At 33.4% G+C, this 19,224-nt stretch overlaps 1 long non-coding RNA gene across 1 annotated transcript in view; it reads left to right on the top strand.

The window, feature by feature from the left end:
- The window catches only part of LOC148043882 (uncharacterized), a 358,030-nt gene extending 339,175 nt beyond the window's left edge, over positions 1 to 18,855 (top strand). Inside the window, exon 3 of the long non-coding RNA XR_015697824.1 lies at positions 18,778 to 18,855. This is a non-coding gene — a long non-coding RNA (uncharacterized LOC148043882). The remainder of the gene's footprint in view (positions 1 to 18,777) is intronic.
- Positions 18,856 to 19,224: the final 369 nt, after the last annotated feature.

Below are 19,224 nucleotides of genomic sequence, written 5' to 3'. Positions count from 1 at the left end.
TTTTTTATTTTGATTTTTTCCTAATAATTTCCAGGAAAACATAGAACCACTTTTTTTGAAATAAAAAAAAATAACATTGGGCAGACATTTTCAGTTTAAATAGTATCTGGAATATTCTATTGTAATAGTAGTATTGGAACACTAAATATTAGAATTGTAGGTTTAGAAAGCCTATTGACAAGATGTAAGAGAGTCTTCCATTTACTTAGTATTTGACTGTGGGTACTATAGGTATATAGTAGTGGTTACAAAGATGTGTTATTCTAGCAGATTTCATTAGCTAAGTAATGTTTTTCTATACCAATTTCAAACTCCACTCCATTTTAAATGAAATATTCCTACATTATTGCTACTACATCATCAATGCAGTTATTTTTTCCTGAATAGTTTTATATAAGCCATCCTGGTGCATCCTAGAACTTTTTTATTACAATTTCACAATTGTTTTTTTAGAACAGTTCCAGCCCAATACTTCCACGTTTCCTATCCCTAGACTGATGCAATACTTGCTCTGTGGAAGGTATCCTTGGAGATAGCTTAGAAGAACAAATTGGGAAACAGTATATTATAGCAATTAAAGTTTGGTATTTGCAACTGCAGTAGGATGTGTCTTCATTTATTTGGAAGCTTCTTTCCTATTTATTTAGATTAAGCCAAGGATTTCAAGGAAAGAAACAATATTTAAAATAGAATACACAATAGTGGAATTAATTATAAAATTTCAAAATATTCAAAGGCTATTTAAATAAATTTATTCTTAAAAACATCTTATAATCTTAAAGCAATTTAAAGTTTTTTAAAAAGTATTTTAAAATAGTTAATTTTTAGGAATGCTAATTCAGGGAGCAAATTACGAAATCTTATTTTTGGGAGGTTGAAAATAATGTTATTTTTTTTATTCCAGTCTTGAACCTTCTGGATTATGTTTTATATACTCAGATTTGTCTTGCAGCTGTGTTAAATCTTCATGTAAAAATCAAATTTATAATCATCCTTAATAAAACATTTATATTAGAAATGTGTTGTGGCCTTTCACTTTCGTATTCTCATGAGATTAGGATACTTTCTTTTTTATACATAAAACCTGACATGATTTGAAATAATCATTCGTTGTCGTGTCCTGCTCCAGGCACACACCCAAAGGGTTGAAGTCTTTATGGGAGCTTTGTCAACTCTTAATAGTATACCCCATGATTCAGAACTCACAGGAACTAGCACAAAATTCAATGAGTCCAATTTCTTTCATCTGGAAACACAGAGGAACTCCATAAAGTCCCCTCATCAGGTTCAGAGTCCAAAGAGTAATCCATGGTCCAAGCACAAATCACCAAAACCAAAAGTCAAGTTCAAGGTCCAAGAAGCAAGCCCAAAGTTTGAAAAGCAATGTCCAAGTTCTGTAGCAGAGTCAAGATTTAAGCCCACACAAGAATCACAATGGCTGAACAAATGCACAGCAAGAAACTGATGAGTTGTTCCAGTGATGCTTTGCTCCATTTGCTGGACAAAAGAGCCATGGACAAGTGCACATTTTGCACATTCACATTTTCTTTTTGTGTTTTGTCCTGCACTCCCTTCCCCTATCATTGTAAGCCGCCCTGAGTCCCCTCAGGGAAAAGGGCGGCCTATAAATGCTAATAAAAAATGAGCTTATCAGGATGGGTGAAACTGCCACCTCCTGAGCAGCCTTGCTGACTTCTGTTGTCCTGCCTCGTTCACAGATCAAGTGCAGGAGGCAATTCCTCCTCATTCCTCCTGGGCAACTGCAGCTGTGTGCTTTCTTCCTCTGCTTTCCTGTGGGACTTCTGTTCTCTCCAGCTGCAGTTGTGCTTCACCTATTCCTCTGAGAGTTGGCCATTTGTCTGGTTACCCCTCCAACCTTTCCACTGAGCCTGGCCTCTCCACTCCAGGCTTGGAGCCCTCAGCAACTTCTCTTCACCCCTCTCCAAAGTTCCCGGAGTGGTGTCTTCCCTCTCCCTGAAGTTTGAACTTGCATCTGGGAGAGCCATCACATTTCTGGAGTTACTCAGACCACACATGGCCATACTATGTTACTGTTTTGAGCCGCAATAGGATCAGGCAGAATCTAGGAAGAATAAATTATGTTTTAGAATTATCTACCGCAGGGTTTTATAAATAATGTTTCATGAGGCCTTAAGGATTCATGGAAACTAGATCAATTTTATGAAAGATTAAGAACAAGAAATAGAAGGGGAAAAAAACCTCATGCTCAGCAAAAATTTCTGTAACTGGAGCTTTGCCTCTTTATCAGGAATTGCAGAATTTCAGAGCACCAAATCCATATATCTCTGTCTTATTGGCCACACATCTTATTTCAATAGGCGAGAAAACTGTAACAAAAGTTTCTGATGCAGATCTTATAATTGCTGGGTATATAAAAATTAAAAGAAATGTTCCAAATATATATATTTCCAGTTCCTATTTTTATTTCTTAAGTAGCATTACTAGAAATAATAATACAATTAAAAATAACTAATCAATATTATATATTTTTGTATTAATTGTAATAAAATAGTAGGGATGAAGTTAATGTGCCCTTAATGTGATTTTTCTGTATGCTTCCAAAATAAGTTCATTTTAATCTTACATTTTATTCATGTTCAATTATTCTAAAGTGTAGCTGAATTAAAGAGTTCCACTTAGTGTTAATCACTACTCATCTTGCACTGCAACACACTTTTGTGTATGAGAGCCCTCTAGAGCAGAATGAAACAGGTAATTTGAACTATATTAAATTTTAAACACGCATATACAGAGAAAAAAGTCAGAAACATGCTGCATTCCACAACTTATTAATTTTAGAATAAAAACATTGTTTTAAGAATAGTTTAGGATGTTAGTAAGCAACACAGTGTCCCAAATATCTTGCTGTGCTCAACTAACACTATCTTTATGATTTTATTTAATAGGATAATAATAGTCTTATCTAATGCAAAGTAAACTAAAAGCAAAGTGAAATTAATTTGTGGCTAAAATATTTCAAATCAGCCATGTTTATTTCTTGCTAATCACCTTCCTCCCCACCCCCATTATTTACTACTGCATTTGCTGGTTGTCACTTTTAGTTTTCCTGTGTTTAGTATCAAGGAAAGATCTCAAAGAAAATATAGGTTTGGAAAAATAATTATAGAGAAGTCCCTGACTGTTTCTCAGGTACAGTACATTTTGTTGATGGAAAGTAAATATAGTGATAATGAAGAACTGTTGCCAGAACCATAATCAGGGATACTTTCTCAAATAAAAATATAGTAAAGAGGCTCCCTTTGGTATGATGTCACAAGCAATCTCCAGGCCATTTTACCTGTTCCCGTACAACAAAATTGTTGCATGCTGCTTCCAGAAGTGGAGGGAAGAGGAAAGGAGAGGAGAAGAGTGGAGAGGAGGAAGCAAGGGAAGGCAAGTAGAGAATAATTTTCAATTGCCTTAAAAGATAAAATGTTTTGTACCTACCCATTTTATACAAGAAAATGGGGGGAAACTATATAAACAGCATTGCAAAACCATGACTGAAACCATACATTATATTTTGACTCCTGGAGAGGAATTCCTTTCTGTAATAGAAAGCCTCTTGGCTCAACAGGTTTTAGATTTTCCGTAGCTTAGTGGTATGAACGTGAAACTTTATTTCCTTTAAAAACACTTCCTTAAAGGGATCTACAGTGAGAAATTGAACTCAGCCTGGCAGTCCCAATCAAGCAGGCAGCCAAGACACACTAATAAATTAGAGGGGGGGGGGCAGGCACCAAGATCTCCCATCAGCCTCCACTGCAACTTGCAGCAACTGCAAACTCACACCTTGCTGTGCACTGCACCAAATATCCATAACTGAATCCAACTAGCATGCCCACAATGAGGCTTGTGTTCTGCATCTCAGTTTGACCCAGAGAGGAGGAAAGGAGGGGAGGGGAGAGGAGAAAACAAAGCAAGCAAGTAGAGAAGAATTTTCAATGGCCTTAAAAGACAAAAAGTTTTCTGCCAAGACTATGTCTACCTACTTTATACAAAAAATGTGTGTGGGAAGCTATATAAATGCCATTCCATGTGATCTTTATGGTTAAATATAAATATATTATTTATGTTTAATTAGCCCTCTGTCTACCCCAGTATTGACTGTACAGTCTCAGGGAAAGTAGCTATCAGGTGAAATTACTTATGCACACAATTAATGACAAAGAATCATTTGGCACAAACATAACTATCAAACTATCAATAACTATCAACAATCAATATAGGTTTTCAAACAACTATCAATCTAATTTGAAGAGATGAGTATTCTGAAAATTGCAAAAAACTAAGGCTAGCATGTCTATCTCTAAATCCCTCATATAAGTATATATTGTTTACATCAATGGCAGTGAACATCAAATGAAAAAAAACTTTTTGTTAACACTCACTTTCAAATAGTAATTTTATGAATATGTTCCAGCAGCTTACTATTTAACAGATGTAAAAATCAATGAGATTCAGACATTACTCTAAATTATATAAGTATTTTCTCATCTCTTAATACCCCAAGATGGTGCTAAGGCACCACTTGACAGTGTGTAAAATATGATTAAAAGCCCAAAGTAATCAGTTGATCAGTAAATGGTCCTTCATTTTAAAGGAAGATACTTCAACCTTTAAACCTTGTGACTCCAACTTGGTCTGCTTCCTGTGTCTGGGTGACAAACATTAGTTGTGATAATATAAGTCTTTGTTTCTCTTTACATTGTGAAAAATACAGTATATACTGCTATTCATTTCAACTATAAGCTACCCACAGTGCAAAATTATTTGTGGCAACACTACAATATCCTATCCTATCTAGCAGGAGATAAAAAAGAAATATCTTTAAAATTTTGCAGGCAGAAACCTATATAAGTATAAAAGTTACCTTGCTCAGTTAATTTTAACAAACATCACTGGAATAATTTGGATATATTTAATCAACTAAATATATGCATTTCTGAAGAATTAAATATATTTGCTTGCCTTATCTTAACATTTGATGCAATACTGAATGAATCACATAAAGAACAGTATGTAGTCCACCGCAGTTTCAGATTTCTGTGGTTAACTTTCAGGGGCAAAAAAAAAATCTACAAATGAAACTGTATGTTTTTAATTTTAATAAAATTGTTTTCTAGCCCTCAGAATCGATTAATAGAAAGAACAACAATATAAATCCAGCAGAGTAAAAGATATAAATAAAATGCATGGAAAGTTTGAACATAAATATACATACACACAACAGTATTCCATATAATGTTTATATAATAATAATCCACATAAACGAAGAGAAAGTATGTAACCTAATTGACCACAACTTTTTGAAACAGAAACTGCATCATTTGGACAGAAACATTCATGAACAGGTCAGTAATAATACTGGTAAAGTAATAAAGTTGGTAGCAGTAACAAGCTTCACAGACTTTGCAATTACAAAACATGCTACCTAAGCAGCTTAAGCATGAATATTACAGACATACTGCACAAGTAGGAAGAAACTAGTCTACTAAGCAAAAGTTGCTTCATTTTTTGTCATTCGGTTCACTGCAAAAGTGACAGCTCTCTCTTTTTCTGATGTCAAGGTGGAAAACCTATCATTTCTGAACTTGTTTCTCATGGTATCCCAGATAAACTGATATTGTCTGTCTTCCAATACATGGTTTATTACACCTTGACCTAAATCTACCAAATCTTTAAATATATTGATATAATTTAAAGGTCTAGTTTCACTAATCGAACTGAGATTTGAGATTTATTTTCCTTTTGTATTCAAAATTATTTTTATGCAACATGGGTGCTTAATTTTGTATTTAAGCAAGGAAGATACAATTACTGACATATATTTCAGGAACATGGGAAAACCCACGTGATAACATCTATTTCACTTTAGTTTTATTGTAATAAAGAAGAATTTCAACTTAATAATCTGATCAGAGATTCTACAGCATTATTTATTGAAGTAAAGAAGAGTTATATAACTCAACGTGTTAAACAGATATAAAACCAAAAAGACTGCTCTTGACATTTTTTGATTAATGAAAGATAAATCTGGGGAAATCTTTATTTTATTGAATTGGAGGTTTCTACCAAAGTAAAATTCTTACTACCTAGAATCTAGAGCAAACATTTCAGATTTTGTCGTCTTCTTTTTTAAAAATAAACTTCCTATGAAGTTTATTGGCTAGAACAGCTCTTTCTATTTCTGACATCCTGCTGTTTGGGGATTTTATGCTTTCTATAATTCAAGTCGCTCTGCACAGTGATATAATTTGAAATTTGGAAAAGTCTAGGTCTGTTCTGTGAATCTTGCAAAATTTTTAAATTTACACATAGTTTTTCTAGTCCATACCATACAATCTATTTACTTTGTCAATTTTTCAATATTCCATCTGGGATTAAAATTGATGCTATTTGGAAAGAAAGATGGTAGATAGATGATAGATAGACAGATAAACAATGTTCATTTTGATAAGTCTAACTAGGAGAGTTTTAATTTTTCAACCTTTTAAGATATTTTTATTATTTCTCTCCATAACTATAATTACCTTCAAATATGTCTTTATTGCTACCTGTTTACTTCAATCCCAGATATTTAAATGAATCCTTTCTTATTTGGCAAAGACTGTTATCTGGCACAGATTAATATCAATTCTCTGAATTACAGTGTGATGTGAAAACTGCATTTGGGAGCCTTCATTTGGTCAATTTTTGACAATAAAAAATTCCAATTGATGTGGAAGTCTTCATGTATATACAAAAATAAAAGAAAATTGCACTATGTTTGCAGATCATAGACAGTATCCAGTTAAGAATTCCCTGTATTCAGTCTTTCTGATCATCCCATGCCAGGACTACTGCAATGTGCTCTACATGGGCTATCCTTGGAGAGAATTCAGAAGCTTCAACTGGTGCAGAGTGTCGCAGTGCAGGCAGTCTTTGGCACCCTAGAGTGGTCCATGTTACATTGCTGTTTTGCAAGCTGCACTGCACTGCTTGATTTCGGGTGCAAATTAAGATGTTGGTTATTAAATTTAAAAACCTGCATGCCATGACTCAAGCTCAACTGTCATACTAGTTGACCTCTGGCCCAATTGTAAAGTATCACAATGGACAACACAATCACACACACAGCCACACTATGATTTATTGAACATATACATATACATATACATCATATACACATACACATACACATACACACACACACACACACACACACACACACACACACACACACACACACACACACACACACACATATATATATATATATATATATATATATATATATATATATATATAGTTTGTATGTATGTATGCATGTATGTAAGTATGTATGTATGTATACACACACACACACACATTTAATAAATAAATATAAAATAAGAATATCTTGAGTTAAAGACTGTCCTTAGATATGAAGGCTATGCTTAGATATGAACAGGCTGCTCTTAGATAATGCTAAAATGGTGGATGACAAAGAAATAAAATCAGGGACAGGACTCCAAACATAGAAGAATGTGGAAGAATGATAAAATAAGAATTCCTTTTCTATTCACCCCACTTGAGCTCTTTTCTCTGCCCGCCACATGTTTCCTTTTATTTTAAACCTGTCTATTTTTTCCTTCTTGTTGTTCTTAGCCTCCTTCCCTAACACAGTTTATTCTGAGCTTACAAATCTAGAAAGCACCAACAAATATAATACACATACACATTGTGGTTATGATGTAGGAGATTTTCAGATTTTTTTTACAGCATTTCACAAATTGTTAGTGGCTTACGGTATATTACAAATTATTTCCTTTTATTGGAGCTTTATAAGTGAGGGCAACAACAGTCTAGCTGATTGCAGAAGGAAACAGAAGAAGATGATGGATTTGGATTGTATTTGCTGATGCTGGCCTTAAAGAAACATTTTTTAGGAAATTGTGTCTTCACCATATTTCTTGAAGGAGGCTATGATATGTCTTTTTCTAAAAAGACCATATCTGTATCTAGGGAATTTGGATAACTATCTCCATACTTCCATCTTTCCTTTTTTAGAGAAAGTGATGAGGTAACAACTTTTCAACACTGCTGATGAAATACTGTATATTACCTTGATTTCTTTTACTGAGGCAAGATATCTGACTGTAGTTGGAAAAGGTGATGGCCTTGAGGGACAGGAGTAAGAAATGATACCAAAACAATGTCAGATAAAAGAAAGCTGATTCTGGGGCAGAACTATAAATCGAGAAAACATCTCAGACAAGACCCGCCTTAGTTCTCAAAAAGATAAGGGGGAGGACAGAAAGGCACATTCAGACTTGTAAGATTCTGTTATTTGTTAGTTAGAATAAAAATAAATATTGATAATAAAAATAGTATATGCCTGCATGATTTTCACTTCTCTCCTGATCTACTCTAAAGGTCTGACAGGAAGAGAAACATTGATCACTGTCCTTGATTAACTTGATGTTGGAATGTGTATGACTTGGATAAATAGTGTACCCTCAGCAGCTTTGATGCCACAAACCATAGAATTTTACTGGACCATCTATGAGGATTGGGAATTGGAAGCACTGTTTCACTCCTTCCTTCACTGTCAGTTTTGATTAGTAGTACTAAAATAAAAGAAAGAATGTTAACCTTATAGTCTCTGATTTTTACAGTGCTTGCAGGTCAGTTCTCTCTCTCTCTTGATTTTTAACATCTGATTGAAACTGCTGAGCAAAGTCATCTATCAGTTCAGAGCACAATTTAGTCAATATGTTAATTTTATACAAAGTTTAGTTTAGTTTAGTTCAGACTATAAGAGAGAAGATATGGATAACTGTAGAAAATTGAAAATTGAAATTCCTTATTCTAAAATGAATACACTTATATGTATTGTATTATTGTAGTAGAGAATCTTCATTACATTCTATAAACATTTTGCTGCTAACTCTAAATAAACACTTCTTTGTTGTCTATCACATATTTACTAGTCCAAATCACTCTAATGAATGATGATGGCCTCATAATTTATGGTTATTTACTTTTATCTACCAATCTGGTCCAGTACAAGTTGGAAAATAGATGTTTTTTTTATTTCCCAGTCCAGACTGAGAGTGAATGGCTAATCTAATGGAAAAGTGCAAACCTGGATCTCCACACTATCTTAGAGGGAAAGAGATATATGCATATTATTTATCTTTTGTTTTTCCTAATGCAAAAAATAGAAATTTTAAGCTTTGAGAATAGATTTAAACTTAATTGGTTATATTTAATTGGACTGAAAGCTACAGATATTGTCTCAAAATTAGACATATATAACTTTTAAGACTATTAAGGCTCTTTAATCTTTATGAGTGACATCAGTATGGACCCAATTAGCACAGTTTGCAGCCACTTCATAATTCAAAAGAATGCGATCATTCAGCTGGAAGCCCGTTTGACAGAAACTCCATAGTCATGAAGGTAAAAGCTTGCAAAATCACCCACTACGATGGAGAAGCTGTCATTCTTCCATCAATGCTGTTGAATACTAATGTCAAGGTCACAATAGTGTAATTTTAGGCTGTCAAAATATTGCTGAATCTGATACAGTAGTAAATGTTAAAGAAAGTTAAGTTTGATAAACTTTGATATGGTAAACTACAAGGTTAATAATTAATTAATCTACAGTTTTAATGCCATACCTGCACAGAATATAAAATGAGCAAAGCTTTTTGCATCATTTATGCACAGCTATTTAAGCATGGTGCAATCTAGTTAACAAGTTAACAGTTTATTTTATTCCAACACATGGACTTCACGGTATCTTCTTCATTAGTCAAGTTTTAAAACTTCCTGAACAGTATAACTATTTTTGAGGGGGGAAATGATATATACAAAAATGTTTATTTTTTTTTAATTCTTTGGAAAAACATTCCTTAACTCAGTCATTTAGTTTTACCAACTTTCACAATAATAATTCCATAGTCTTTTCTCTGATGAGGTTCAATACTATCAGGATTTTATTTTATTGAACTTTACATTAAAACATTGCTTATTGAAACAAAACCTGGTTACATTTTTGTGATTGTATTATTGTTGTCAACTTTAGTATATATCATACATTAGGCATTTATGTGGTGTATTTTGCAATTCCTTTTAGAAATTGTTTCTCAATTTTTATTATATGGTATTATAATTGAATTTTACATTACTTTAAAGAGCAAAAGCAATTGTAGTTTCTGCTTTTATTATCTCTATCCTGTACTTGAGGATAGAGAAAGAAAAAAAGAAAAGTTTATCTGAGTAATACAGTCATGAAAGGCTTAATATTCCAACTGTGTAACAAACATATTGATCCAATGAAAATCTTCCTGTAGCACATAATCCCAATCAGATTGCAATCAAAAGTGCATGTAGGATTTCAGTATTGGCATATCCTTTACTATATCTCTTTCCAAACCAAATCCATAGACACAGAACATATGCATATTATGCACCATCTGCATATAAGAAAAGAAATAATCTATATATATTAGAACTGGGAGCATAATGGAAAATGCCCCATACAAATGGATAATGCTGAACTTGAAATATGAAATACAATGTTAACATATAAGTAGTATTCCATTTCAAGCCTTCTATAGGTTATATCTATATAATATATATTGTTTTATATTTGTTATCTTTTAGAAAGACTTGTTTTGTATATTATTGACGGGGACATTTTCTAGTAATAACTACTATTTTCTGTAGAACAAACAAAAGATCATGAATGGGTGGATATTCAAATTTTTATCAAAAGAAAAAAAAAAGGAAGAGATTGCACTGAATGTTTTATACAAATTAAACCATGAAGGCAAAGGAGTTTTTTGGTGGGAATATTTCCTATTCCATTCCACCAAAAATGCTCCTTTAGTTTGTGATTGATTTTACATTGCATGAATATGTCAATAAGAAGTTTCAAGAATACTTCAGTAGGATTGATTTTCATATTCACATACAGCTTTGAAAGATGTCTAAAATGACATGTTTGCAGTAAAATATACATGGCCGGGTGAACTTTCGTGGTTTTATCTTGCGCCTCAGTAATTTTAAAACAGATTTGAAGTCTTTGTTCTGATATTAGATAGATAGATAGATAGATAGATAGATAGATAGATAGATAGATAGATAGATAGATAGATAGATAGATGTGTGTATATGTGTGTGTAAGTGTAAGACACTAGAAATTTTAAACACATAATCCTGTGGCCATCCTATGCATGTTAGTGAGAAATATTGTGTTCTATTGCTTAATTGAAAATGAAAATAATAAATGAGTGAATTTAGAAAACCAGAACAAATGTTTAAATTTGGATTGTTAATTATAGAAGGCTGGAAATATTTTTTTCTCAGATATCCTAGCTCAGCCTCATGGTATAACTACTAAATATGCATTTCACATTGCCATGTTTACACCCTTAATTTCTTTCTTATTATTAGTACCTTTATTCAAGCTATCACTTTTGCTTTTCCAGATAGTAAAAGCTGACAAAGTAATATAAAGCTGACAGCTGAATGGCAGTTTTGGTGAAAATTATTTCCTTAAATTTTCTCAGCCGGCAAATGTGGAAAAGAGAACATGGCAATGGTTGTAATTGTAAAAATTGTATGCATTGTTCCAGAACTTAAGCGTGAACAGGGAATGGGACATAAAAAGTTATCTCAGCACATCATTACTGGATTGCTACTTTAAGATGTGTGGGCTTCAACTCCCAAAGATCATAATATTTGAATAACAGTGGTTTAAAAGGAAATTATAACTCAATTGCTTACAATTTTCCCGACAACTGAAATCCTATAAAATCATGGTCCAGATCATGAGGAGAAGGTACTTGCTGAAATAAATTTGATTATAGTGTCACTTGTACAACATCCAAATCTTTTTTTTAATTTTTTTTTACTCATAATTGTAATTTGCCCATGTAAATTAAGAAAAATAATTTATATGGCCATTCAAATCTCAAATTACAACTCTAGGCTACTAGCATAGGATTATAAGCAAAAAAGACATGTTAGCAAACACTAACAGAAGGCAAATATAATCAATCCCAAACTACAATCATTCAGGATTCCACCATTATAGACAGGCTCATCCTAGACCCTTCCAACGATAAAAGCCAGTTCTTCATGGCCTTATGGAAGGCCAGCAGGGTCAGGATGGTCCAAATATTGTAAGATATATGTTATAAAGAGTAGACACTGTAACAGTTATGTCATATATGAATTAAAGGATATGGAACAAAATAATTCCCCATAATTAATCATCACTATGGTTAAAATACTAACTGATCTCTTGAGTTGATACAGTTTTGTAAACCAGTGCTTTTCTGCTTTAGATAATGGCTTACCATTTTTCCTTAAAAATAATTATTGACATTTGAAAATACTGAGTAAATTAGAAGATATTTTCAATTGTATATATTGAAGCATTGTGGCCTCTTGACAAATTTGTATTGATGTATTTTCCAGGCATTTAAATGACTTGCTATAAACGATATGTCTTAATACCGTGCTTTCCTGAAAATACAACCTACTCAGAAAGTTAACCCTAGCTTGATTTTATACATGTGCCCAATATAAGCCCTAATCCCAAAATAGACCCTAATTAAGACCCCCGCCCACTTGAGAGTACACAGGTAAAAATTAAGCTAGGGTGGGAATGCGGGGTGGAGCTGCCCAACTACTTACCTTTGGATAGTTGCAGCCAAGCCTCACACACCTCGGCCCATTTCTTTTGCTGCAGCTCTCAAGGCTTTGCTTAAGGCCTCTGTAGCCAATAACAGAGCTCAGGATCAATCTGGAGCTCTGTTATTGGCTAAAGAGGCCTTCAGGAAAGCCTTGCTGGCCTTGCCAGATGAAGAAGTTCCTGAAGGCCTCTGATAGCAAAAAAGAGGCCAGGGGTGATGCACGCAAATGATGTGAGTCAGTGGATGACATTATCTCCCCCCCCAAAAAAAAAAGACCTGGTGCCTTTTTTGGTGGCAAAAATAAAATAAAATAAAATAACACAGGGTCTTATTTTGGGGAAAACACGGTATGTTGAAATTATAATAAATTAATTTTTATATAAACTCACTTAAACACACACACACATGTATATGTGTACTTATAAACTCTACACAGTTACAGTCTATAAGAACCAGAAAAGATGATATGTGTAAAATAAATCTATCCAATAATTGATTCAGAATCATGCCTTTGAATAATGGTAATCAACCAAGTTTGATTCCTACCAGATTTAAAGGTATTACTGATTTATCTCACTTACTGTGTGGGATATTTACATATGCATTCTTTTATATAATAACACATGTATGCTGCTGATACTTTTGCAAGTGTATTAGACCTGCCTATTATATTATGTGCAAATTCAGCTGCGTAGATAGGATTTATAAGTAGAAGACTGCTGTACTTTTAAAGTTTAAAATATGGAGTGATTGATTTCCATTAAGTCTTTTTTCAGATTAAATTGGTAAAAATATTATATAGATGGATGCTTGACCTTTTGCCATAGAGGTAGTGGTAGAGGTTGTTTACATGTAGAGAATAAAATCCTTATTAGTCTGACAGTACTAACTTCCTGCTGCTTGGAAATATGTACTGTAATAGCAATTCAATGTTTCCCACACTCTTCCCTACTTCAATGCTTCAGCTTCCTGTTTTACAAGTGCATAGCAAATTAAGAAAAGCAAATGGACATTACAGAAAGCATTATTTGACAATTTGTATGTTATTTTATCCTGCATCCTGCAGGTCCCTAATTAGTTGCTTCGGTTGGAATCAATTTGTCTGCTATAACTAAAGTGATTCTTTATGTACATGTATAGCTAGTGTATAACTAATAACACAGCTGAATACAATTAAGGAAACATGACCTTTTCCCCTCTCACCTTCAATACAGTCCCAGAGGTTGCAGAAACTTTTTTCTTACACTGATTGAATTTCACAATTAAAAATTGATCTCATCTTGTTAGGCAGGATTGGTTGAATTCAAACACATACAACACAGTTTTATGATATACTCACTTAGAGACGCTTGTTGTGCAGCTATATAAATCAAATAAATAACTTGGGTGAAATTATAGCTGATTCATTGAAACATGTGTGGCATTAAATGTTTTTTGAGAAGTGTTCTAACTATTCATTTTTATTGAGGCAATCAATTCCCCATGTAGTAATTTATAAAAAGAAAGAATACAGAAACAATATTTTTTAAGGTAATAGGCAAATTGGCAAAGCCCCAACTGCCTTGCAAACAGAATGACAGTGAGGCAAGAAAAGCCTTTCACAATAACACGCTTCTAAGGTGTTGTAGGTTTGCAATAACTAGAAAATATTAGGTTTAGGGAAAGTTTTGTTTCCTTTCCTTTCAATTGTTTCCAGTTCTCAGAAACTGCCTGGACAAATCGCTACAGTTTTCTTGGCAAGATTATTCAGAAGTGAAAAATCTTCCCTCTGTCCAAGGGCTGAGAGAAAGTGACTGGCCTGTGGTCACCCAGATAGCTTTGTACATAAGGACTAAAACTCAGAGCCTCATGGTGCCTTAACCATACACCAAACAGACTCTTATGAGGGGAGCTAACAAAGAATAATTCTCAGTTATGCTTATAATTTTTTTCTTTATACCAAATTGGCAAAAGACTTGAAAAACTATTCTAGGATGTAAACTTTACTGTAGACCAAATAGATCACTGTGGTTTGTATTTTGTTTGTTTTTGTTCCAAATATTAAATTTTAAATCCAGCTGGGATTTGCCAGGAAACGGGGGCATACTTAGATGGTTAGGGTAGCCATTATTATCCTCTTTTTGTCCAGGGCATATGTGCTGTATTATCCTATTATTTTACATTGCCGAAACTTGCTTTTAGTGAACTGAGCAGCTATACCAATTTGATAATAAATAAATAATAAAAATGCTTCTTGCATCTGAAATATTGATTTAAGAATTTTTGATTAATAATTATATTATCCTTTCTGAAAAATGAGATAATATTTTATTTTTCATATACACAGAGACATCAAATGAGGTTTCAACTTCTTCTCTGAGGAATTTAGGAATTCTGCTCTATTTGCCATCATTGAGTAACAGTGGACAATTGCTAACTTGTTTATGGTTAGGGCCATTGTGTTATCCCTGAATTGTCAGCTAAACATTTTGTTCTCTGAGGCAATGAAACCAATGAATTTTGAAACTATAGGTGGCCTTTTAATGTTGGAACGACCGTTTGTATATATGTTTTGGTTTTTCTGTCTGTTCTATTAATTGTTGTATTGTTCTATTTTAATGTTTTTGTAATTTTATGTTGTTTTGTATCCATCCACATAGAGATGCATATTTTTGCAATTCAGTGGTTATGAATAAATTATTACAGTTCATGTAGCTGCACTACACAAACTCAATATCCAGGTAACTTCTATAGTAACACAGCTGGTTATTGGTGTATCTACTGAGAAGAAAGAGGCAGATCTATATATGCCAGCATAAGAGTAATTATTCCCTGGAGTTACAAAAGAACCATGAAAAGATTCCCAAGAGCAAATTTCAGAAGCCATCTACTATTAAATTAGTGTTTTGAAGTTCTGCCATATTAACCTGATGCTTCCATCAACAGACATAGCTTTCCTCAGTCCTGTTTAACCAGTGTTTTGTTACAACCCAAGTTTAACAACCTTTGAGTGTCTTTATCTTGGCATTTCTCAGGCTTGTATTCTGTGTCCAAGACTCCTGGGAAGAAAATTTAGCTGAGATGTTCAAGTAGAGTTTTTTCTCTCAGACACACAGCTATGAAATTCCTTTCAGACTTGCTTATTGTTGCAGAGACAGCCTTTGCAATTATCAAGGGATTAGGGCAGAATATGAAAAGCCTCGAAGAAAACAGCTTTCTTGCAGATCAGGAATGTATGCTGCACAAACTCTGAAACAATCACCCGAGTTAGTGAGGCAGAAGTGTATTAAAATGTTGAGAGTTCAAGAAGGAGGTCCTTGAAAACTTCTAATTAAAGAAATAAAAAAGAAGGTTGCTAAAGAATGTCATTTGATTTCTCGGGGACGAAAAGGGGTCTTTTGAGGATTGCAAATGAGATGACAGTGCTGCACCAATACAATGTACTCATCCACTTTCTACAATAAAAGTAATGAAAACTGAGCTTAATGGTACATAAATAAAAATAATTAAATAGAAGATAGTGGTAGTGGTACATTACCTGAATTAATATACAAGATTAAGAGGCCAATAACCCAGAAACCACTTACTTTGATCTTTTATATAAATTAGTATACCCTTTTAGGCATCAATGTGGTATAAAATAGCATTTCACTATTTTAGTTTATAATTCTTGTCTCTTTGTGTTTCATATTAACTATATATTATTGTTTCTTGAATTCTTTGAGTTTACAAAAAATGATAATTTTCTTATTCTTTTTACTATTTTCTTTAGCAAATAAACATGAGAAACTGGCTTTGATGTGCATTTGCCATTTCCTTTCAATAAAACACTGTACTAGCATTGTTTAAGAGTATAAGCAACAAGTAGACATTGATAACCTCAGATGCTCTGTTTACAGCCACTCTTTCTCTGATACCTGGGTAACACCTCCTACACTAAGACACATACTGACAAACTATATGGTTTCCATCTGCTAAATAATAGCAGTGTTGATTGGGTTCACTGCAACACAAAGCCTTTAATACCACCAAATAATCCTGTTCCAAGGCTTGTTTGGCAGGCTGGGAGAATCATGAGCTCTCACGGTCTCATCCTTTGGTGCCAATTTCATGCCGGCACACTGGCACAATACAGTTTTAAAATAGATTATTTCTCATTGATTTAAACTTCACTTCATGATTGCTAAGAGGCTGACATCTTGGCAACTTTCTTGTTGAGGTTTGTGAATGTGAAATATGTATGCCACATAGATAACTGTGCATGTACAGTATATATCAACATTTAACTGAATGTATGTTTCTGTCTCAACCACCAACTTAATCTGGAATGGAAAAATAAATGCAATATAAATTATATTATAATAAATGAATATGTTAAATGATCTAAATAAAACTAATACTAGACATTACTAATTAATATATTAATTAATATCAACAAACACAATATTAATATATTAATATCAACAAATAAATATCAATCTTTCATAACAAAGCAGAGATATTTTGAATTTCATTGCTATAAATCAGGGCTGTCACACTCACGTTGTCACAGCAGCGTCACATGATGTATTGGTACTTTTTTCCCCTTTGTTAACCTGGGCATGGGCGTGGCCAGCACATAACATATCCGGCCCATGGGCTGCGGGTTTGACAGCTCTACTGTAAACTCTAGCAAGCATTGCCAATCATGAGAGATTGTGAATCCATAGTTCAACATATCAATACAGAAATAGTTACCTACATTCAAATGGATTCAGGTATTTAAATAAAAACAGTGAAAAAAAACTTTTGCCTTGCCTAATTTCATCCCTTCATCAGGTTTTTTAAAAATAGTTAATAGTTTAAGAAGATTTTTTTCCTTCAACCTGTTAGGAGAGTAATTGATAATATTATTGACAGGCTGAGAATGTGAAAACCTTCAACTTCTCTCCTATAAAATATTCCTCCTACAAAATTTAAGAATTGAATCTTCATTTGCTGTATTTAAGAAGCATTTAAAGACATAACTTTTTATATTGATGCATGAATTGTTTTGAAAGGTTTTTTCATCTTTTTAACAATCTTAAATAAATTACTTATATGAATATAAGCTCTGCAAGAATATCATAATACAAAAACAGTTTAATTTTAAATCATAAAAAGGAATTAAATCCACTTTCATAAGGAATAGCAAAAATTTCTTTCTGAAACCAGTATTTCTGATTTTAAGGTTGAATGTGTATATATGTGTGTGTGTGTGTGTGTGTGTGTGTGTGTGCATAAATATATAGTCTTAAAGAAGCATACAAATACAAACTAATATTTTCCCTTTTATTAGTTTCCTGAGTATTGTACAAAAGAAATAAATGTTGCCTTATTGGTTTATATTACAAGTCACTCTCCTACTCACTCTCCTACATTGCATTCTGTGGTTATGAAACAGAGATCACTCTTTCATGAAATAAATTATCTGTCTGGTGCATTAAATCTTAACTTGCAGAGTGTCAGACAAAGGGCACCTGAGCCATTTCAGTACCAGTACTAGCTGTTTGAAACACTTCTTTTGACACCAGAGTGCTTTAATTGTTCATGGATCTCTACCCTTTTCAATGTTGCTTTAAGGCATTCTGGCTCAGCTTAGAGTCAGTCAAGCAAAATTGGAGCATCTGGTTGCTGTGTCAAAATAGCATGGGCAACTTCAATGCAGCACCCTAGTGGATAATTTCAACTCAAAATACAAGCAATACATTAGCAATGGCCAGGAGGCTACAGTGTCTCTTCCTTTGAAATATGTTGAGAAAAAGTGTGAGAAAAAAAATCTCAGTAAGTGAAGGTTTTCCTTATGCGTACCTCCACATCATGTCTTTGCAAATCATGCAAAATACTTGACCATAACTTGCTTGCAAAGTTAATTTCAGTCCACTGTTTCTCAGCAAAGTTATCAATTAGAATGCCATTTATTTTTATGTAAGATATAACATCTTGGTTATGGAGCAGATGTAATAATTAACAATCAAACATTTAAATAAATTGTATGAAGTCTTATTGTGAATAATATTTGCAGTGATAGTTCTGTTGCTTTGTGAGTTCCATGCAGTTACATTTATTTATTTTTTTCTTATAGGTCGTCTATAAAATTCAGTCTGATTTAATGATTTACATCAAGTGACCGGTAAGCATTTTTATTAATACATTCAAATTGTGCTTGTTTTTATTTTATTTGCCTTCTCTGGGGTAATTATGCAAAACTAAACTATGAAGTGCCTGTCACTTAGCTTCATTGTGGGAAAAATTTGAATTCCATGATTTTACTTTCTAAAATGGATGCAAAATAATGCTGTCAGAAGAACACATGTGACATCAGACAGAAGATTGAGACCTAACCCGCCGGGCTGATTACTCCTGCCCCAGGCAGGAAACTTTATGCATGGCATCAGGTCAACAGGTCAGACAGTTAAATGCTTCATGATTCTACAGATTTACCCTTCATATCTGTCCTGCCTGGAAGTACAACTTTCTGCACTTCTGACAAGTCATCTCCAGAGTGCATGACTGTCTTCTAAAGGAAGCA

This window comes from Thamnophis sirtalis, unplaced genomic scaffold, assembly GCF_051295495.1.
Source record: "Thamnophis sirtalis isolate CommonGarterSnake01/CBP01778 unplaced genomic scaffold, rThaSir2_p1.2 scaffold_10, whole genome shotgun sequence".
Classification (NCBI taxonomy): Eukaryota; Metazoa; Chordata; class Lepidosauria; order Squamata; family Natricidae; genus Thamnophis; species Thamnophis sirtalis.
This window is presented reverse-complemented; position numbering and strand designations above follow the sequence as displayed.